This window comes from Urocitellus parryii, unplaced genomic scaffold (assembly GCF_045843805.1).
Source record: "Urocitellus parryii isolate mUroPar1 unplaced genomic scaffold, mUroPar1.hap1 Scaffold_62, whole genome shotgun sequence".
Lineage (NCBI taxonomy): Eukaryota > Metazoa > Chordata > Mammalia > Rodentia > Sciuridae > Urocitellus > Urocitellus parryii.
In genome coordinates, this window is record NW_027554113.1 from 229,403 (window position 1) to 253,145 (window position 23,743).

Genomic DNA, 23,743 nt, shown 5'->3' on the forward strand with positions numbered 1-23,743 from the left:
TTTGGAAGGGATTGAGTATTTGTTCATCTATGATCAACACTTTTAGGCTAATTTTCTGTTTTAACTCAAGTTTAAAAAAAACCTGCTTTTATTCACATTAAAAACAAACTGATATGTACTCAATAATTAGATGATGAATTATGATGTAATTATTCCTATAAGTAGGATGTGGATGCACTGGAGCAAACACCAGCAAGAGTGAGGGCATGCTGCTAAACTGTCTCACCTACTTTTATCATGCTGTATCCACTTTAGGGATCCAATTTATGTGGTAAACAAAACTTTCAACAAATGCATTTCATCCTCACAACAAGTATATAATGGGGAGATCAACTTAATCTTCATTTTACAACTTGGAAAACTGAAGAACAAAAATATCCCATAACTTATATAAAGTGGCATGCCAATAGTGGCACAGCATGGATCTGAACAGTCTGGCTTCAGTAGCAGGATTTTTCCAACCTCAATAGACACACAATTCAGTTAGCAATCTTATTAAATTCAGATTCGGACTCAGTACTTCTGGTTAGGGGAAAACAACATTCTGGTTTTTAACAATCACACCTGTGATACAGATGTTCCTAGTCTGAAGATCACCCTTTAATTAGCAAAGTTCTAATCTACACTGGACAATAATGAGAGATATGGCAACCATCAGAAACACAGTTTATCCTCAGAAAATTACTCTTATGTGCAAATTGCCAACTTCTGATTTAGAACTTATGCTACTTCTTTTTCTTTCTTTTAAAAAGGGAAGTTAAGGGCTGGGGATGTGGCTCAAGTGGTAACGCGCTCTCCTGGCATGCATGCGGCCTGGGTTCGATCCTCAGCACCACATACAAACAAAGATGTTGTGTCCGGCAATAACTAAAAAATAAATATTAAAAAATTCTCTCTCTCTTTCTCTCTATCTTTATAAAAAAAGGGAAGTTAACAAAATTTGCAAGTATTATAATATTTACAAGTATTATAGTAGCTGATTTCAGGTTTTGATAGTCAACATATGATAAATATAAACTTGAAACTGTAATATCTACCCCCCATAAGGCCTTCCCTTCATCCAAAAACGATTTACAATTACTCTTAAATATCTTCTTTAACATAGATTCAGTCCAAACCCATTAATATTTAGGAGTACATGTTTGTACCCTCTATACAGGAAAAGAAATTCAAGGTTAACTTAGAAATCCAGCACCTTTCTAAACTTTTGCTGTTTACACAAGTGCTGACTCTAAGTGGAAAAGGAAGCACATCCTTTGATAAATAGAACATAAATGTCAACACATTACTAAACAACTCTCATCCATAACTTTCTGTAAAACAAAGGGATGTTCATAATAATTTCCCTTCATGCTCACTGGTGAATTGATTTTTATATCGTAATCTAAAATATAGAATGTAAAAAGTATAAAAGTAAACCAAAAAACATATATTATTTCCCTGGGTTTAAAATGCATTGGCCCACAGGCCTTCAATACTTAAAACCTAAAATACCATCTAATCATTAGAAATTAAATCTTTATCAACCTTTTTTACTAAAAGAAAAAGAAGTATTCCTATTGACGTATAATCAAACACTTTTAAAGTCATGCATTTAATTTGACAATGATATCTTCCAAAGGCCATCCTGGATGTGTATATTAGACCTAATTATGTAACTAAAGAATAACTTATTAATTAAAACAAAAGATGGGATTTAAGACAAATCTCCCTAGTACAAGTAATTCTGGTTTTCCTATATCTCATTCAACATTTTCCTGAATGTACCCAGGTACACTTAACATTTCTTCCCTGAGGGATAATTAACTGCCACATACTTTGACAAGTTTACACACACACACACACACACACACACACCTTACCAAAAGCTATAATTAAATAATTGCACCTGGAAGTAGCAAGCATAAGGTTTCAAAAGTCTCATGCAATATTAACCCACAAATTCTAAATATACTTATGATTGTGGAATCCCATTTTTAATTACAACATAAATTAACAAAATCTAAATAATACAATTACCATAAAGCTAAAATTCTCATTTATGCAGCCATGAGTTCAAAGAAATATAATACCACAATCTATTGCATTTTCTGGCATGAAAGCAAAAACACAATACAAATGTAGGCTTTTCTATCAAAATTACAAGAACTAACCTCTACCCAGAAGAATCCAAAGAAACACAAAAGCATCTGCATTATTTTACATATGAGATGTATGGAAAAAAGTCTCTCCCCAAAGTAGTAAGAAACAACTTCTAATTTCCTAAGAAACTTGTATTTTACATTTGTTTGTTTTTTTTCCTGAATCACTTACACAGCCACAAAGACACTCAGATATTAAAGAACTAGAGAAGTTAAAAGATGTCCTTTTCAATAGTCAACAGTCACCAAAGACTGTGGCAAAAGGAAATAGATATAAGTATTCCATGTTACTGTGCACAAGCAAGCCCAAAGTTTTACTGCTTCACTAGTTAAATCACTAAATATTAAGCACTATTTCATGAACTTAAATGAAATCTGGTATATAAAGAGAAAAAATATGCGATAAGTGAAACTTTCTATTTCACAGAATTATTATTATTATTTTAGATTATTTTACTTCATCTAAAATAATCCTGTGACCTTGTGGAAATAGTCCTGGGTTAAACACTCAAAGTACATTCCTTTACAAAATGTACCAGTACATTAGTGCTCTGAAAGCATTCAATATGTCTACTATGTTCTCTAGATGTATATTCATACACTGGTTTAAGCCATTTGCAGAAAATCAACAGAAATTATCAGAATATATTCTGAAAGTTAAGTGATTCTTCCACAGAGCAAATTTAACTTGACCTCCTAAATGGTACAGATTTGACAAACCATTTAGAAGGCTAAAAGAAATACTGATTTACTTCTTCTCTAAAGCAATACTGTTCAACAAAATTATAATGCAAGTTACACATGTAATTTTTAATTTTCTAATAACTATGCTAAAATGATAAAAATACAATTTTTAAAACACTAAACATGCCAAATATTATTTCAAGATGTAATAAATATCTAAATATTTTAAAGATATTTATTACAAAATTCAGTTTTCAAAATCCAGTATGCATCTCACACTTAGAGCATATCACATTTTCAACTAACCACAACAACCTGGTCCATAGTCAGAATGTGGCTAGTGGCTACACTATTGAGCAGTATACTTTTTAAGTAATATTTTGAGATCTGACATACCACTCTGTTTATAATTAGTTCACATTCATGTCTTCTTTTTAAACTGAAATGGCTGTGACTACAAATATAAGCAAAACTGTTAATTCACTGGATAAATCAGGATCAGATCCCACTTATCTGGGAATCTGGTTAACACACACAATAAGTAGCAAATGGAGTTTTCCTTATTATGTATGTCTCAAGTAGACTTCAGAGATGGTGCTGATCAACATGAGCAAACACAATTTGTAGCAAAAACACAGGTTAAACACCAAAATATTTTTTATATCAAATCATAACACTGCCTTAATTCTAGCATCCCTTCCCCTCTCATTCTTGAGCACATACTTCTATGCAATTTATTTATAATATTGCTCTCTAAATTTGATAAATTTTGTCAACCATACAGTCACCATTCAAAAATAAACAGAACACTATATAAGACACAAATGAAAAAAAAAATCAACCAGCTATTTTTAATACAATTTGTCAACCAATCTTAAATTCTGAGTTCCACTGAATTTGATTCTTCTCACAATTCCAATTAATTTACTGCTAAGAATTTTCCCAAGTCATTAGGATATTTGCTTAAAATGTAAATAATTCCAACAATGTGTTTTCTAGACAATAACAACTACTGAAGCCAGATTAAAAGTTAGGTAGTCAGTGTAGTTAGGTAAATCAGGTCTAATATCGAGTGAAATCTAAAATGGAGGCCATGCTGGGAATGACTCAGGGAAAACACAGGACAACTCATGGAATGTTAATGAAGTCCGAAAAGGCCCTAGGCCAAAGTCCACCTCAAAGAAGTGTTAATGAAGTCCTTCCTGCTCAGACTACTTCTTTGGACCACCTGTGTCCCACCCCTCAGGCCTTCCAACCTACATTCCATCACCAAAACTATAAAAAGGGGAAACAACCTCACTTCCAGGGATTCCACCTCTTGGGTCCCCTTCTTCCTCTGGGAGAAGTCTTTTCTGCTGTCCTTTAATAAACTTCTAATTTCTACTCTGACCTTGCCTCGGCGTGCTTCTTTGGTGTTATTCTACAACATTGGGGAAGCAAGAACTCGTCACTGGTCAACAGCGGTGACACTACAACCATAGCTTAGCACATAAAATTTGTCCTTTAGGCAAGTTACTGAGTAAATCAAACAGAAACAACTATACTCCTGTTTAATGCTTTTACATTTTGTAACACCATATTCAACAATTTCTAAATTTGGAAAATCAGTTCAGATTGCACACAAGCACTAACTTTAAAATTTAAAACCTTACAGGTTTCTACAAAATACTTGTGAATAAATGTATTCCACAGAAAAACAACAGAAAAATCAACACCACTCAAACAAATCTCAGCAAGAAGCACAAGATCAGTATATTCATAAATACAGAATATATGATACATGCTAAAGAGTATTTTCCCCTAATTTAATTTAATTCACCTAGGCAATTTTTGTTTAAAGCACTTGCAAAGCTTTAAGGAAGCAAACATAGCTAGCTAGCCTCTTCTGCTGCACATACATACAAGGATAATACATTCATCTCCTGATATCGTTCCACAATTTAGAAATCAAAATAACAAAATTTGTTTCTTACCTGCAGTTAGGAGAGGGTTAAGGGTTATTTCAGCTAGCTCCTTCTGAATTCTGTTAGTGAAATGGGAACAGACAAAAAGGATTTGAGACAGTCTACAGAATAACCAGAAAATCAGAATGCCCTCTACCATCATGCAGGTAACTGCAAGGCTGGTTTTGCCTTCAGTAATGCTAACATGGCTTCTTCCTCTTTGTTCTCAGAGGCATAACCCAAACTCCTTAACAGAAAATTGCAGCTTTTTTCTCACTTGCTACTGTAAAAGGTAAGTCATTTACACCTGATTTGAGAAAGTCCTCCACTACTACTCAACAAAAGGATATAAAATCTATTTTTTTTAAAGAGAGAGTGAGAGAGAAGAGAGAGAGAGAGAGAAAGAATTTTTAATATTTATTTTTTAGTTCTCGGCGGACACAACATCTTTGTTGGTATGTGGTGCTGAGGATCGAACCCGGGCCACACGCATGCCAGGTGAGCGCGCTACCACTTGAGCCACATCCCCAGCCCCTAAAATCTATTTTAAAACTCTTTTTACCAAAGAAATTCTCTTTTCAAGCTTTTATGCAAATGAGACAAAATGGAAGGAGGAAAAGCACTAGAATATTTTTGACAATGACTTCAATCCACTTTTACTGTGGTAAAAATTAGAAAGCTATTGCAAGAGCACATTAATAGTTTTGTCAATATTTTATCTGTTTAAAAAAAGTTTAAAATTTACAAATACCTTTACCAATGAAAAACTTCCAAGGACTATTTTAGCAATCTTACTTAACCATTTCTTTTCTCTGATCTTAGGTACAGCACGTAAATTTAAATTTCATACTCTTGGAGGAAAGAGGGCCTTGAGGTAAGGGGAAAAAGAGCATTTCTCTGATTTTCTTGAAATTTAAAATGTTTTCAAAAGTTGTTTAATGTTCTCTCCACAAGATTACAGCACACTGAGAAGAATTTTAAATTATTTCAAAGACTGCTGCTATTCAATATAATATTCTCAAGTTCATTAGAGTTTGATTAATGGTGCAATGACTGTGAAAATGTATACAAAAATAAGAACATGAATCAATATAAAATGCAATAATTGATCAGTTTTTATATTTCCTTTTTCTTTTAGTTGTGATCAATGAAAAACAACAAAACATCAACATTAGGTAATGCTATAGGTACACTTTATGTTTGATACAAGAGTTCCAATCAATACAACCACTATCACTGATGGAGTCCCATTGATGGATTTTTTTTGCCATCATAGAAAATAAAAGTCAGCAGGAAACAAATAATCTTTCACTTATAACCAACAAAATGTTTTTTCCTGCTGTTGATTTTCACTACTATATCAAGAACATCCACGAATTTTAAAGATGTGCAATGTTTTAACAGCAAAGTGACACCTGAGATTGTTAATGGCTACTTTTCTGTTTTATTTGTTCTCACAAGAACAAGGAGGGATAACTATAACTACAAAAAAATTTATACCTATTATGCAGGATTTAAAGACTTGTTCGTAAAACTAAGCAAATTTAAAATCTGCTTTCAAAAAAAGCCAAGGCCTGACATTCAACATTTTTTAGCAAATATAAACTTTTTTGATCATTTCCTTTCATGAAAAGTGACACATTTCCTTTTATGAAGTTGCCACCACAGATGCCTGGACTGACACCCACGTGGACATGTGCTAATTTCACTCAAGAGTATAACTCACAAAAGGAAACATCCCCAATGTATCATCCAATTCAGTTTCACAAATTTTCCTTGCCAACTCCTTAAACTGTCAGGATGAGAATTCAGTCTCTAGGACTCTTGCTGAAACTACCAAAGTACAGAATAAGTTTGCTAAGAAGCATAATTTTAGTGAGGACGTTTTCATGCTCCCTAAAGGATGACAATTCATTCAAGTACAAATAAAATTGGTCATGAAGTATTTCTGGAGTATTGTTCTTGATGTAAAAATAAAAGCATCCAATTGCTTGAAAGACAACCTGACAATGTTACCTTTTAGCACTAGTGGATAACTTAGAAGTGGTTTTGCTAGAGAGTTTGGTGCTTTTCTTCTGCTGGGTGGCAGAAGGTTCTTTCTTCATGATCTTCAGGCTCTGGAGCAGCAGGGTCTTGCTGGTCCGAATCTGAACTGCCACTGCTGGTGCTGGGGCTGTCATCATCGGACATTTGCTTATCACTGGCCATTTGATGAAGTTATCACTTGGAAAACTTTTTTAAAGAGGAAAGAGAAGAGAGGAGAAATGTTAATCTAAGAAATCAATCAACAGCTTTTCCTTATCTTATATCATTCCCAAATTGTATCTCTATAAAAAGGCTTCAAAAGTGTTCACATTTATTGTATGAAAATGTTACTGGGGATAGGATGAATCTTACAATGCCAGCTCTCAGGGATTGTCCAAAATCACCCACTCACATTTTTTTCCATTCCTTGGATAATCTATGAATTGTCTACTTTCTCAGAAGGCATGAAAAAGATTTGCCGGGGAACTTAAGGCAAGGAGTATTAACAACATAACTGTAAATAACCGATTTTTATGAAAAATGTTAAAAAGTCACTACACGTCTAAATATTCACAGACTAACATGGGTCAGAGCTACCAAATTCCCTTTCCCAGAGGAAAATATTCCCTGTTAACCGCTCATATGCTTATTTAAGGTGAACATTCCTCTTCTATGCACGTAAAACCTTTAAACACAACACTGGGAAATTTAAAACTCAACTAACAAGCTTCCCTAGCCTTTTCCACAGCCAGCAGTGAGGATTCATCCAGCTGCCATCATGGGAAAAGCAGAATCCAAACTGCACTTTCGGCAAAGCTACCCACATCACCAAGGTTCCTTGCTCAATCTTTACATCACGGGGGACATTTTATCCAAAATTAACGAAAAGAAGGGTAAAAGCACAAGGAAAAACAACACAGCCCCAAGAACTGCAACAAATGTCTGCGCCCTCATAGGTGAGGGACTGCCGCTGCTGCTGCCAGCGTCCACACAGCTCCGGGGCCCTTTGTGGGGAAGGCCCCACAGGGACAGCTCGCCAACCCAGCCACCAAGTAATAGGAGCAGCCAAAAGGCCCCGCAGCTCGGGGACACCGGTGGCGTGGACGCCTGGTGTGAACCTGGATGCCGCTGCAGCTGCCTAACTGCCCACTCCCCAGGACCCCAGCCCTGCCTTCCTACCTTGCCGCCTGAATGAAGCTGCCGCCGCCCATAATGCCCCCCACTGTGGACCCCAGCCCCGAGCCTTACCTCACAGCGGGAATGAAGCTGCCGGCCCTGCCCTGGCTGAAGCCCACGTGGACACCATCCCCGCTGCCCTAGTTCCCGGCAGGAACGAAGCTGCTGCCGCCGCTACCACAGCCGACGTCAGTTGCAGCGGGGCTAATGGTCGGCAGGAACGAGGCTGCGGCGGCGGCGGGAACGAGGCTGCAGCCGCAGCGGCGGGAATGAGGCTGCGGCGGCGGCGGCGGCGAGAACCAGGCGGCGGCCGAGGCGGCGGCGGGAACGAGGCGGCGGCGGCGGCGGCGGCGGGAACCAGGCGGCGGCGGCGGTGGCGGCGGCGGCGGGAACCAGGCGACTGCCGCGGCGGCGGCGGGAACCGGGCGGCGGCCGCGGCGGCGGCGGCGGCGGGAACCGGGCGGCGGCTGCGGCGGCGGCGGCGGCGGGAACAAGGCGGCGGCGGCCGTGGGAACCAGGCGGCGGCCGCGGGAACCAGGCGGCGGCCGCGGGAACGCGAGGCCGCTGAAGTCGCCACCCGCCCCCCTGGCTGCCACCCGCCCCCCTGGCTGCCACCCGACCCCCTGGCTGCCACCCGACCCCCTGGCTGCCACCCGACCCCCTGGCTGCCACCCGCCCCTACTGCCCCCCACTGTGGACCCCAGCCCCGCGCCTTACCTCACAGTGGGAATGAAGCTGCCGGCCCTGCCCTGGCTGAAGCCAACGTGGACACCATCCCGGCTGCCCTAGTTCCCGGCAGGAACAAAGCTGCTGCCGCCGCTACCACAGCCGACTGTCAGTTGCGGCGGGGCTAACGGTCGGCGGGAACGAGGCTGCGGCGGCGGCGGCGGCGGCGGCGGCGGCGGGAACCAGGCGGCGGCCGCGGGGGTGGCGGCGGCGGGAACCAGGCGGCGGCGGTGGCGGGAACCAGGCGGCGGCGGTGGCGGGAACCAGGCGGCGGCCGCGGGAACCAAGCCGCGGCCGCGGGAACGCGAGGCCGCTGAAGTCGCCACCCGCCCCCCTGGCTGCCACCCGACCCCCTGGCTGCCAAAGGACCCCCTGGCTGCCACCCGACCCCCTGGCTGCCACCCGCCCCCCTGGCTGCCACCCGCCCCTACTGCCCCCCACTGTGGACCCCAGCCCCGCGCCTTACCTCACAGTGGGAATGAAGCTGCCGGCCCTGCCCTGGCTGAAGCCAACGTGGACACCATCCCGGCTGCCCTAGTTCCCGGCAGGAACGAAGCTGCTGCCGCCGCTACCACAGCCGACTGTCAGTTGCGGCGGGGCTAACGGTCGGCGGGAACGAGGCTGCAGCGGCGGGAACGAGGCTGCGGCGGCTTCGGCGGGAACGAGGCTGCGGCGGCGGCGGCGGCGGGAACGAGGCTGCGGCGGCGGCGGCGGCGGCGGCGGGAACCAGGCGGCAGCCGCGGGGGTGGCGGCGGCGGGAACCAGGCGGCAGCCGCGGGGGTGGCGGCAGCGGGAACCAGGCGGCAGCCGCGGGGGTGGCGGCGGCGGGAACCAGGCGGCGGCGGCAGCGGCGGGAACCAGGCGGCGGCCGCGGCGGCGGCGGCGGCGGCGGGAACCAGGCAACGGCCGCGGCGGGGGCGGGAACCAGGCGGCGGCCGCGGCGGCGGCGGCGGCGGCGGGAACCAGGCGGCGGCCGCGGGGGTGGCGGCGGCGGGAACCAGGCGGCGGCGGTGGCGGGAACCAGGCGGCGGCCGCGGGAACCAAGCGGCGGCCGCGGGAACCAAGCGGCGGCCGCGGGAACGCGAGGCCGCTGAAGTCGCCACCCGCCCCCCTGGCTGCCACCCGCCCCCCTGGCTGCCACCCGACCCCCTGGCTGCCACCCGACCCCCTGGCTGCCACCCGCCCCCCTGGCTGCCACCCGCCCCTACTGCCCCCCACTGTGGACCCCAGCCCCGCGCCTTACCTCACAGTGGGAATGAAGCTGCCGGCCCTGCCCTGGCTGAAGCCAACGTGGACACCATCCCGGCTGCCCTAGTTCCCGGCAGGAACGAAGCTGCTGCCGCCGCTACCACAGCCGACTGTCAGTTGCGGCGGGGCTAACGGTCGGCGGGAACGAGGCTGCAGCGGCGGGAACGAGGCTGCGGCGGCTGCGGCGGGAACGAGGCTGTGGCGGCGGGAACGAGGCTGCGGCGGCGGCTGCGGCCGCGGCGGCGGGAACGCGAGGCCGCTGAAGTCGCCACTCGCCCCCCTGGCTGCCACCCGCCCCCCTGGCTGCCACCCTCCCCCCCCCCACCCTCCCCCCCCCCCCCGCCACATGAGAAGATGTTCTACAACATCAGACATAAGGGAAGACAAATTAGAAAAGTTTATTGGCTCATGGTTCTAAAGGTTCCAGCCCAAGATAGAGTGACCCCATAGTGTTGGGCCTCTAGTGAGGGCAACACCTCATGGGAGCATGTGTTTACCTCATGAGGGAAGAAAGTTTAGGAACTTTAAACAAGTTTATGTCCAGAGGAAACCAAACTTTGGGAATAAAAATGATGGTGTTTGTAAAGCTTATCATTTAATATTAGAGTTTCTTTCCCTTCTCTGTTCTTCTCCTTTCTACCTACCTATATTTCTTCTATCCTATTTCAGAAACACCTCTAATGGCTGAACCTTTAATTGTTGGCCTTGATTCATTTGGATCATGGAGTAGTCTGTTAAACAATGTATTACTGTCTTTTTCCTCCTAATATGTTCCTCTTTGTTGTTCTCAATTTATATACTCATCCACTGCTATCTTGGCAAATCCAGTGGTCTTGTTATGGTAGGCATAACAAAAATGTAAAACTTAAATCCATCTAACATTTTGGGGGTGACAGTACTGGAGATTGAACCAAGGCATGCTTTACCACAGAGCCATAGCCAGGTCCTTTTTTAAAATTTCTTATTAGGATGTTGTGAAACTGCTTCCAGTCTCTAAGTTGCTGAGGCTGCCCTGTAATTCGTGATCCTTCTAAACTTCCTACTCACTAGGATTATAGGCATGCACCAATATGCATGGCTCATCTAACTAATTTGCCATTGTGCAATTGTAAACTCTGTCCTGAAATTAAGCAGATTGGTTGTGCCAATTGTGAAGATAGTTTCAATTTCCACACTAATGGTGGACAAAATGGGGCTAATTCTAAAATAAATTTGTCCTATAACTGTCACCACACTTGGGTAATAAAGTTTATCCCAAAATAGACTCTGCGTATGGTGCACTGTAACATCAAATAAACTATAAGCTAACATAATGGTAGGAATTCACTTGTAACCAAGCAACTAAGACTCTGCCAATCACAGCAGTTCAGCTTAGACAATCATGTGCTATGGACTAATCTGACCATACACATATAGTCAGAAATGCTGACTGCAGCCAATCAGATGATTTCTGATATGGCACTTCCTTTTCTCTGGTGGTGAGTGTAATCTGCAGAGGTGGTAGGGTTAATCGTCTTGGGTCCCAAGTACAACCTGGTTCTAGAACCTTTTTTTCTTTTTCCTTGTCTTTCTTTAGGCAAGTTTTGCTAAATTAAGTTTTCTCATTTTTCTTAAAACAATTCCCATCTAGGAACCAGCATGAGAACCTGGCTGCCTTCCTTCTGGCATTTGATGGGAGTCAAAGACTATTTTCTGACCATCTTTGAGCCATCTAGGAGTAGAGAGCTGCAATACCCAGAAACAAAGAAGAGGCTGCCTTGGGAATAACTGCTTTCCCACCACAGGTTTCAAAGTTAAACCAAAGCTTGAGAGCTCTGGGGAGGGGAGGGAGAGGGTGACAGCAAGAATACTACTTGATGAGACAGTCCAGGGGAAAACTGTGAGGAATGAGGCCCAGGAAACCACAGGGAATGCCAATGAAGGAGTCCCCTCTGAATGCATGTCTAATCCAGATAGAATCCTTGTGGACACAGGGAAGAGAGCACCCATCAAGTGATATTTTCTTGTTCTTTTACTCTAGGGTAGATATTGGACTTGAAGTGGTCAGAAGACAAGATCACTAGGCTGGTCTGCTGGAAGAGGTAGATGTACCAAATGTAAAGGGAGAAGTATATTTGCTACTTGCTGGCTAGACTCTGCAGGATTCTGGCAAGACTGGCTGTTTCTGAAATAGAAACTTCATGTTTCAATGCAGTGTCCTGTTTTGACTATAAGCCTGCGACTGGCAGTATAATTACTGCAACCAGATCTCATTCCATCCCTGTAGAGAATCAGTGGATATTTCCTTATCTGAACATAAGCAGATAAGCCATGGGGCCCCTAGATTTCACCCAAGGACTGGAGAAGGTGTGCCTATGCAGTGTGTAGAGAACAAAGTCAGTTTTGAAGACCTCCATGAGTTCAGCTTGTTCACAGTCAAAGCTGGATTACAGAAAACAGTCCTTTAACATCATTTTTCCACTTGGGTCCATGAGGATCCAGCAGTGCCTGGCTTGGGGATATATCTACTTTTACTCTGAAAAGAAGAGTGAAAGGCTCATAAAAGGCCTGACGTGGCTATACCCTCACCCTGAGGGCCACTCTGTTTCAGGTACAGGGAGGATCTTGATAGGCATGTGAGTAGAACTCATGCTATGTTTTCTGATTCAGTGGTGCCTCCTGGAGCAGGACTCCCCACCAGGGAATGAATGAGGCCCATGGAACAATGCCCACTTGTCACTATGTGGCACAACATGGAATACACTAGAGAAATGGATCCTCTCCCTGCTTTGATGATTTTCTGCTTTCCCATGTGGACAGGCTCTGAGAAGAGAAAATCTGGACTGCAAGCAGAGCAAGGCCCCAAAGGGACCAGTCCTGATCTGTTCCCCTACACAGGAAATTCCAAAATTTTGAGAAGGTCACTTCCCCTGTAGGTACAGATCATGTCTGATTGCCTTTTCCCCTGGAAGTCTATGGGACAGTCAAGGATTACTGCTCCATGACCCCAGGTCCATTTAAGTCCCAAATTCTTCCAGGGAGCATTACTAGAGGTATGTATGTATAAATATCACTAGGCTACAAGTCATAAGCAGAGTGCCCTAGTCCTGGCTTTTTCACCAATTGTCAACTCATCCTTTCTGTAATTCAAGAGCCAGTGGTGTATAGGCTTATTAATATACCCTTCAGAAATCTATCTTTTCTACTTGAAGGATTTGCTTTCTTTTGCATTTGTGTCATAACTAAAGGGGCTTCTCAAGACCTGTGGTCTGGGAGCCAGTGCAGAGGGACACCTATGGTGGAATGGGGTGAACAACTCAGCCCCTGATGTCCCATACCTCAAGCTGGTGGTTTGCACTGGAAGGACATGAGCTTTCTGGCTATGGTACCACTTAAGATTACCCCATGCCACTCTACCTTCTTCCTTGATTAAAACGTGTAATATTTTTCTCAAACATTTCACTCTGAACTTACCATGTCACAGCATTGGACTGTTACTGCACAAATAGTTCTACCTAGAAGGGGAAACAAGGGTGTTGGCCCCTCCCCTATGACTCAACATGGCATAGACATATGCCACTATCTCTATTGAGAAAAAAAAATTTATAGAAAGCAATAGAGGTCTCCATAGGAAGAATCCATGAGAACATAGAGTGTACATGAGGCAAAATAGTCATTGTCTGTATGGACTGATATTTTTTCTGAAAGAAAACTTTTCTTTCTTAACATGTAAACTAAAAAATACGATATTTTTGACCAGATAAAACCTTTTTTTATGACAGTATGTTGGGTAATGATGGAGGTGGCCTGGGATGCCTGCCCCACTTGGCCAATGCTGGCAGGGAGTGGCCGGTTGCTCCCTGAGCAGCAAGGCCTGATTGCCATCCTAATCTCCCTGATTTACCTGTTCTTAATAGGAAGGTTGTGGCCCTTGGGGCTGGCATGGTGACTACAGGCCATATCAGTCATCATTCTCTTTTGCTTTGTGTAGAAAGGAGCTCTCTGATGACAATACTGCTTACTACAAGGGTCTGGGGTTCCTCTTCATGTCAGTTTAACTCTGGAGGACCACTTCCATGCTGATGCCCCAACTTGTCCACCAGGATTCATTGAACAACTGTCATGATGTAATGTCATGATAATGTCCCATTATCCATTCACAGTCTGTTTGTGACTGATACTGGATCTGGGCAGTGGCGAGGAATGTTCCTACCCTCTGCCTTTTTTATTTGAGTGTAGCGACTGCAGAAAGTGATTCTTTCTTTTCTCAATACACTTTTCTGGAGGATATAACATTTCTCTGGTAGGGAGGGGTGGGACTGTCACTTCCCATTGGAGGTTCCTTCTTCACCTCTGTCTTCCTGTTCTCTTCAGATCTTGAAGTCTGGGAGCATACTTTGATTTCCAATATTGCCATACCATAGCAGGGGTCTCCTGAGACTACACCTCCACAGTTTTCTCATGGCTTATACCTGTGTTTTGCCAAGCCTGGACTGGGCTTGAGGCTGCCTCTTGAAATTCTCATAATAATCCTACTGTGCTGGGTTCTGCCCAAAAGACTGTAAGTGTAAGGCTGAGAAGGTAGCTGGTCCTCCTGTGTAGTTGGAGGGACCACTGAGGGCTCATGGCTGCTAACCAGTGGAATTTTTGCCCTGGCCTTGTGCATCTCTGCAGGTGAGGAATCAGGGAGGAGACTCTGCAGGGTGGGAACTGACAATTTTTAAATCACCTTTTCTCCTGGACCTTTCCAATAAAGTCCTTCTGGGAAACTGACAACCTTGCCAATGGAGTTGGCCCTGGAGTCACAGGAGACCAAGGGAAACGTTGACTGTGGAAGAGGCAAGAGTGGTTTCTCACCTTCATGATATCAAGGGCCTGGAGGTGTGGACTCAACCTGTGTCTCACCCAAGATGTCATAATATTTGTTTCTAGCATCAAGTGAGTTCCTGGATCAAGGAAGGAAAGAGTCTAGGAGGTGTTCACCAGAGATTGATGATCCTTGGAGGATGCTAGTTTGCTGGGGTTTTTTTCTTCTTTTTTTGTGGGTGTTGGACTTTATAGTGTGTGATAATTGCACACTATGCAGGTAGAGTTATACTTTGGATATATTAGAGTTGGGATCTGGAATGTCCTAGAAAAGTCCATTAGGTAAAGGCTTGGTTCCCAGTGTGGTGCTCTTGGGAACTGATGTAATCTGTTAGATATTAGAGCCAGTAGGAAATCTTTAAGTTATCAGTAGTGTCCTCTTAGAGGATATTTAAGACCCCCATTCCCTGCCTCTCTCTCTTTTCTTCCTGGCTTGAGACTAGTAGTTTTGCTTGGTCATGCCCTCCTTTTGCAATAATTTGTCAAACACCAGTGACAAAAAAAAATAGTTCTAATAAATCATGAATTCCAAAACTGTGAGCCAGAATACACCTTTTCTCTTTATTGGTTGGTTATGTCAGGTATTTATTATGGTGGTGAAAATTTGACTAATACCCTGGAGCACCAGTGTTTTATAGAGTTAAAAAAGCTTTGTAGTCTGGATATAACACCAGGCAGAGAATTCAACAAGGGGTGCTTTCAAAGTGTGCAATTCTAATTCTGAGTATGTCAAGAGTAATACCCATGCCTATGATCCTCTACCACCCCCATTCTTCTTCATCTTCTCTAATAAGTCTCTGCTACTTTCATGTCTTTTTTCATCCCTTGATTTCACATATGAAGGAAATTGTGTAATACTTGTCTTTCTGTGTCTGGCTTATTTTACTTAATATTATGGTCTCTATTCCATTTATTTTTCTAGGAATTACATGATTTTATTGTTTTCTATGGCTGGATAAAGTCCACTCTGTGTGTATGTATGTGTGTGTGTGTGTGTGTGTGTGTGTGTGTGTATCACATTTTCTTTACCCATGTATATATTGACATATACACCTGGTCTGATTTAATAACTTGTCTCTTGTGCTGCAATTCACAAGAAACAATAAACTGTAGGATAGCTTGCTGACTTTAATTCTTTCAAGGAATGCCCTATCTGGATCATAAGTAGTATTATATTTAGTATCCCGAGGAACCTCTATCCTGATTTCCCTATGGCTATACTAATTTAAATTCTTACCAACAGTGTGTGAGTTTTCAATTCCCCCACATCCTCAACAGCATTCATTTCTTTTTTTTTTCTTTTTTGCATTCTTGATGATTGCCATCCAACTGGGCAATATCAATACCTTTCAAAGTTTCAGGTATTTTGTTAAGGTTTTTGATCCATTTTGAGTTGACATAGGTGAGAGATAGGAATCTAGTTTCAATCTTCTACATATGGATATTTAGTTTTCCCAGGATTGTTTGTTAAGGGGCTGCCTTTTCTCTAGCACATGGTTTTGTTACTTTGTCAAGAATCAGATGGCTGTAGCTGTGTCTGTTCACTTCTATGCTGTCTATTTCAATTCATTGGTCTACATGTCTGCTTTTATGATCTGACCATGCTATTTTTGTTACTATGGCTCTGCGGTATGTTTTCAAACTCAGTGTTATGAAGTCTCCAACATTTCTCTTTTTTCTCAGGATTGTTTTTGCAATTCAGGGGTCTTTTGTTCTTTGAGGATATTTTTGTAGTTCTGTAAAGAATGATGTTGTTAGTTTGATGGTGCTTTTCATTGAATATCAGTAATGAATTATAAATAACAATGATATTTCAGAAATTCAATTTATAAAAGAATGAAGAAAGATACACTAGTCAGGTGCTCCTTCTGCCAGGTCTGCTTCTGTGTACCCTTTTCCCAGGTGTGTTGGGCTTGGGGTGCAATACCTGGCCTTGGCCACCTGGCTTCAGCCAGGTATTCCCTCCCTGCTTGTCTCATGTGGCCTCAGGCCTCATGGCTCCACACCAAGCCAGGCTTGGCCTAATCAGGCTTGGGCATGTGGACCTCCCTCCAGCCCCTGGATGGCCACCAGTGGATGCCTGAGCTCACCACCCATAGGCTCTGTGTCCTGGGAAATTCGTGCAAGGCAGGAAGGATATGCACCAACATAATGGCCTTGCTAGGCTCCTGGCATATTGATGTTGATCTTTGTTGTGGCCTTGGTCATGATTGGCCTGAACCAGATGTGGTGTGTCCTGGCCAGCATGTGACCCCCATCCTGGCAGTTGGCAGAGCCTGAAGAGTGCTGGGAGTCCCACACATTGCTTTCTTGGATCCTGATGCTGAACAGCTATAAGAACCAGTGGAAGGTAGCCTAAGTGATGGCCCTGAACCAGGAGGCCAAAAGGAAAGGGAGGCCCCCTGCAGGTCTCCCCATTGTTGCAGTTGGAGAAGTCTCCAGTGTGGTCCAGTCAGCCCAGAAGAAGGTGGTGGCCTGTCACATGGAAGGCAGTACCTGGGTTGTGGGCTCAGGACACCATCTGTATGACATGCAGCTGTCTCTGGTTCATCTACAGCTGGAGCTACAAATGAAAGAAGAGAGAGAAGACATCCATATTAGGTGGTCCTGAATCCATTTGCCAAAAGTGACAATTAAGATCCAGCTGAGAGCAACAGAGGAGGGCCAGGTGGTTGAGACAAATGCAGTATCTGAAACCCTTAAGGATATTTTGAACCACATTATGGGTTCTATCTTTCTGTCATGGTTCTGAGCACCAAGCCCACAGACATAGAGTAGGCTCAGAATCTACAGTTCACTTCATCTGCTGCTCAGGAATCCTGTCCTCCTAAACCTCCAAGGGCTCATGAACTAAAGCCACTGGTGAAGAACATCCACACCTCACTGCTAAATGATCCTGGTACTTTGGGCAGTGTTAAGCCTGTATGCATTTCCCAGATGAATGATACTGTCCAGCAGTTCACCAGCACCCTAGCCGAGAACACTCCTCACCTCATTTGGGAGGAAGAGTTCACCTTTGAGTGGAACACAAAGTCCAAGGATTTACACCTGCAGATTAAAGAGGACTGGCAGTCCTCAGAAGGTCTGCTGTCCCTGACCACTGTCCTCTGAACTTGTTCAAGAAGCAGTCTTCCAGGCTGTAGATCTTCTTTCTGATCAGTGGGCCCACCCTCAGTAGCTCAGAACTGGGCTCTATCACTGCAGAGTTTTCTTACATAGAACCCAATGAATTGAAATCCTGACAAATCCCTTCCCTGTAGCTGCTGCCAAGATAGAAAAGGACCACACAGTGATGCCATGGGGGACCATGGTCACCACTTTCACTACCGTGAAGACCAAGCCTTACTATGATGTAGGGAAGGTGTCCTGGCTGAGGTCTGAGTCTCCCTGAAGGCATCCATCAAGGTGAAGGTCATTAAGAAGGACATCTTCATCCAGGCCATCTCGTGCCATGGTGCATCTCTTCTTCAGATATGGAACTGCTGCGGTTGAATCACTTTGATCAGGTCATTGAAGTTGCCATTCAGCAGCTCACTGAATCTTCAAATCTGAAACTCAAGTCATCACAGAAGTATACTATCATCATTTAAGGAGCTCCAACACCTCGCTCTCTCAGGACCACAACACTGCCCTCATGCAGGACTAGGAAGAGCCTACCAGGATGCCCCATCTGGCTGCCCAGAGGCAGCTGTGGCCTCTTCCCCACTGGTGGAAGTTGATCCAGCTTCTCTGGAGCCCAAGAAGAAGGTAGTAGACACCTCAACTTGGATAAGAATCCTCTGGTGGCAGCATGAGGTGGCCCAGCCCCACTTAAGCTTGGTGGGAATGAGCTGTCTGAGAGCTCTCTGAGCATCTCAGAGCTAGGCACTGCCAAGAATTCTAAAGGAGAAACTTTAAGGAGGGGTGCAAGGCTATTTTTCCACCAGTAGCACCAGCAGAAATATCCTGGCATGAGCCAGTCACACAATGACCTCATGTTCCTGTAGCTATATGAGGGCACCCAGAAGAAGGGGGTGACCCTCACTTAGCTGCTGAATAAGAAGCTACTGTCCAGAAACTGAGACAGGAGCACCATGAATGCCATGTGGGCTGTCTGTCTCCTTCTTTGCAGCTGGAGGTCAGGCATCCGGGACAGCACTCTTACCAGGACAGAGCAGGAGTTCTGGACACAGACACATACCCACTCCTCACTCTTACCAGGACAGAGCAGGAATTCTGGCCACAGACACATACCCACTGCTCCAGCGTGATTTTACCCAACAATCTAGTCTTTATAAGGGAAAGAACAATTTGAGCCTCCAGCTGGAGGCTTCCCCTAAAGAGAACTTACAAAGTCCAATTTGGCACCAGAATCCCAGTGGGACCTGCAGCCCCTACCTAAGCACTGAGGTAACTGTTAGGAGAAGAATTCCTTGTAAGAGAAATACCATGCTCAGCAGGGCCTAGGAGGGACAACTGGAGATTTGATTTTACCACACAGCTCTCTAGCAGGACATGTTTGGGGCCCATGTCTGGACCATGGGGAGGTGTGCCCCTCTGGGCTGTCACTATGAATAGAATCACCTCTCCTACTAGTTTGCTTCTTAGAATTAAAAAGTACACCTGGCCCTGAGGGCAGGGAGATGGTACACAGACAGGGTTTTGTTTGTTTGTTTGTTTTCAGTGTGTGGGGGGTTAACCTTTATTTTATTTATTTGTTTGTATGGTGGTGAGGATCAAACCCAGGACCTCACCAGTGCTAGGCAAGTGCTTTACCACTGAGCCATAACCCCAGCCCCAACAGGCAAGATTTTTGGTAAAGAAATTATGACATCAGTTTAAATGTTTTGGCAAATGTAGGAAGGCATTTGCCTTTGCCCATAGCCATAGAACTTGAAAACTTATGCAAGCACTAAGTATGTCCTGGGCATATTATACTGAACATTTTTCCATATTACTCTGAGCCTACTTTCCAGTGGAGATAACATAAATCCCAATGTGGTTCTTATGCCAGTGGAACAGTTGATGTGCAGATTTCATTTCCATCTGGTGCACATACTAGACTAGAGCAGGAACCTGACTCAGGAAGTTGTGAGCAATAAGTGGCGGTGCATAGAACATGGTAACCCCTCTCCACATACACACATGGTTTTGGTAAATATTGCCTATAGCCAAAACAAAGTACTTGTAGGGCACTAGAAGAAATTGTTTTGCATCTCAGGTGTCCATTGTAGGAATGTGAATTTAATAACAAATGGTTCAAACATGGGAAATTCTTTTTATGGACTCTTCTGTGTACTGCCAGCAGACATTATTATTAAAGAGTGATTGTCACTGGAGTGACATGTTTTGTCTATTTAATCAGATTGATGTTGTTTTAGTAAGTTTGGAAAGCCCAGTGTGACCCTGACCTCTAGCAGAGAGCCAAGTGGGTGTGTGACTTCCAAGGCTCCATTAACCCTTCAACAAGTATTTCAGGGGAATAGAGCCATCAAGGAGTAAGGCCCTTTGTGAGAGCAAAACTGAAGCTTTTTTTTTCTTTCCTGTTTTTGAGGAATACATTCAAAAACTGCATTGGTAATTTCACTTTCAATTGCACATTTTCAAATTCCTAGTTGTTTCAGAAATTATCAAGTGACTTTAAAATGGCTTTTTAACCACATTTTGTTTTTAAAGATTGCATTTGAAAGTTAGCTATTGTACAGTTCCAAATACATGAAGAGCAAATCAGTCCCCCCACCAAAAGAAAAGAAAAGAATGAAGAACATATGGAAAAAATAATACACTGATACAGAATTCCTTGTACTGATTTTCATTGAGTTTTAGGGAAAGTTATCACCAAAAGTCAGTTGACAACATTCTCTGTAATTTAATTAATATTAATAGTAGCAATAATCAGAATGTATGGCTTACATGGAATAGAAATTTACATAGAATTCATTTGACTTTGACCCTTTCATTCAAGTGGTGGTTTACTATGTTAGAAATGTTTCCAGTCAGTGTCAGAATGCTCTGGAGTGACTGATTCCACCTGTAATCAAAGGCTGGTGTTCCATGGTTCAAGCAGTGTGGCTGTGTAGATTATTACAATATAAAAATACTTCCATACTGGTTGGTGAAGAGTCCTGAATGGACCCCTGCTGTCAGCCTGTCCCTACATCTCCTCTGACACTAACTACACCTCCATGTTCTCCTGTCAGCTAAAGCCCTCTGGGTCAACTCCAGCGCTATGGACAGGATTCCATTCTTATTGGCTGCAGTCTGTGATATTTCTGTGGTTAAGTTTTTGAATAACATCTAGTGGATCCTGCTGTATTTAAATGTTTAATGTTTTGGAGTTCATCATAGAGTTTTTGTGTTAATTTGGATTTTTGAAAATTGTTCATTCATTATCTTGATTACTACTTTTTGGCATCCCTTAATTTTCTACCCATCTTCATTTTCTTCAATCTGGAACTGGCCAATCTGTACCCATTCTGGCATTCAGTTTTCATACTGTTAGAGCTGTTCTATGTCATCAAAATATTCAAATAATGAGAATAGTGCCAGGTGCTTGTGAACACAGTGACAAACTCATGCAAGGCCCCATCTTCCACATCATAGGGCTGAGAGTTACCATGGGGGAAGGCAGAGTACACCTTATCTTTCTCTCTGCAGAAAGGGATGTGTTGTAGTCAGCTTGGGCTGCCATAACAAAGTGCAGTCGCTTGAACAATAGAAATTTATTGTCTCACAGTTCTGGAGGTAAAGGCTGAGATCCAGATGTCATTAGGATGTGTTCTTCTGAGAATTCTCTCCCTGGATTATGTATTTCATCTTCTTCCTATGTCTTCACATCATCCTCCCTCTTAGGTATCTTTGTCATAATCTCCTGTTTTTCGTGTGTGTGCGTGTGTGTGTGTGTGTGTGTGTGTGTGTACATATACTAATTGCATAAATTAATGGGTTTTATTGTGTCATTTCCATACATGCATGTATCATGAATTGACCTTCTTTCTACCCTTGCTCACACTTCCTTCTCCCTGCTAACTGCTTCCTGGTCATTAATTGTCCTTCTTTATGGATATTTCTTTAGTTTCCACATATGAAAGAAAACAGGCAATACTTTCCTTAATGTGGCTGAATTATTTAATTTAACAAGATCTGTTTTCCTGCAAATGGAAGAATTATTTTTTCTTTGACTGAATAATATTCCGTCATGTATATATACTGTATTTGCTTTATTCATGCATCTGTTGATGGACACCTTAACTGAGTCCATATCTTCTATTAAATATTTTTAGTTGTAGCTGGATACAATACCTTTATTTTTACTTATTTATTTTTTATGTGGTGGGGAAGTTTTAACCCAGCACCTCGCACATGCTAGGTGAGCACTCTACCACTGAGCCACAACCCCAGCCCCAACTGAGTCCATATCTTACCTATTGTGATTAGTGTCACATTAAACATGGTCATTCAGGTGCTTTTTAAAATTCTTTTTAAAAATATTTTTTAGTTGTTGATGGACCTTTATTTTATTTATTTGTATGTGGTGTAGGCAAGCACTCTACCACTGAGCCACAACCCAGCCCCTCAGGTGTCTTTTTAAATTGTTGAATTTATTTCATTTGAAGAAATGCCAAGCAGTGGTATGTATGTATGTATGTATGTATGTATGTATATATAATTTAGTATCTAAAGAGATGGTAGTGAGAGTAACAGATGTGTGCATTATAGCCTTAAAATGTGTTAATAAATTTATAAATTTAAGGAGAGATAGGTTAAGGTGTTAGTTCTCAGTACTTGAAATATAAAATGTTAACAGAAAGAACAGATGTTGCTAATATTTCATAGATAATATTGTAGACAAGTTTGCAATGCACATAAAATAATTCAACAGACAACACACCTCAAAATATTTTAAAATTTTAATAATTTTTGTAAGAACAGAACAACTCGGGGCTAGGGTTGTGGCTCAGTGGTAGCACACTAGCCTAGCACATGCAAGGCCCTGGTTTCGATTCTCAGCACCACATAAAAATAAGTAAGCAAAATAAAGGTATTGTCCAACCAAAATTTAAAAAATAAATTATAAATTAAAAAAGAACAGAACATCTCTAACTTTATACCGTTCTTTATAAAGTTTATATATCAAAATCTATTTTATATCCTGGGTTTTGTAATATTTGATGTACTTTCCTTTCTAACCAGCCCCCATATTCCAGATGGGATGTATTTATTTTCTACACTGACTGCAATTTGTACCCCCCAGTTTTATTTGGATATGGTGGTGGGAATTCCTGATCAAAGTGTGAACAGGCTCATATGTCGCTAAGAGTGAGTCCTCTCTGAGATGGCCCAAACTTTCTCCCCATAGGGAGTAAAACAGGAGCTAGAAGAAGTGTAAGTCAATGACAAAGCACTGCCTCTGCTTTGTCATTAAGTTACACATTAAACAATAATGCTGGTCCTCCAGAGTCTACTCTCCCAGTCTGCTCCACATAGACATTCCACTCACCCTTCCTTCTCCACAATAACCCAGTCTGCCTTTTTATAGTGATTGCTGGAAGAAAGTAGAAGAGACTGAAGATCTAGTTTTACTTCTACAAAGATGAGTAACTTTCCACTTCTTTCTGAGTCCTTCATACTGCTGCCTATGATATGACCCAACAGCACAAGTTCTCATGGAGGAGTGGGGAGCCTCAGTTGGGGAAGTATCTGACTAAAACTATGGGTTATCGGAGAAAAGGGGCTTTGAAAACTCAGAGTGTGGGAGCCATGGATCACAGATGCCCACCTCTTCCCCACCTGCCCTACCTCCTGGCCCCATCTGTTCCTGGCTATATCCTGTGCCTTCTTACTCATGTAGCCACCTAGGGAAGTGCCATGATGACAGCAGATTTCACTAGCTCTTAAGAGGAGATGACCCAGATAAGATGTGGAAACCAGAGTCAGTTAGAGTTCACAATCGCATACACTACCTATGGAGGATGC

The 23,743-nt window shown here is 43.2% G+C and overlaps 1 pseudogene; it reads left to right on the plus strand.

Moving 5' to 3' along the window:
* The first annotated feature begins 12,253 nt into the window (after positions 1 to 12,253).
* LOC144252870 (C2 domain-containing protein 2 pseudogene) lies at positions 12,254 to 18,434 on the plus strand (annotated as a pseudogene).
* Positions 18,435 to 23,743: the final 5,309 nt, after the last annotated feature.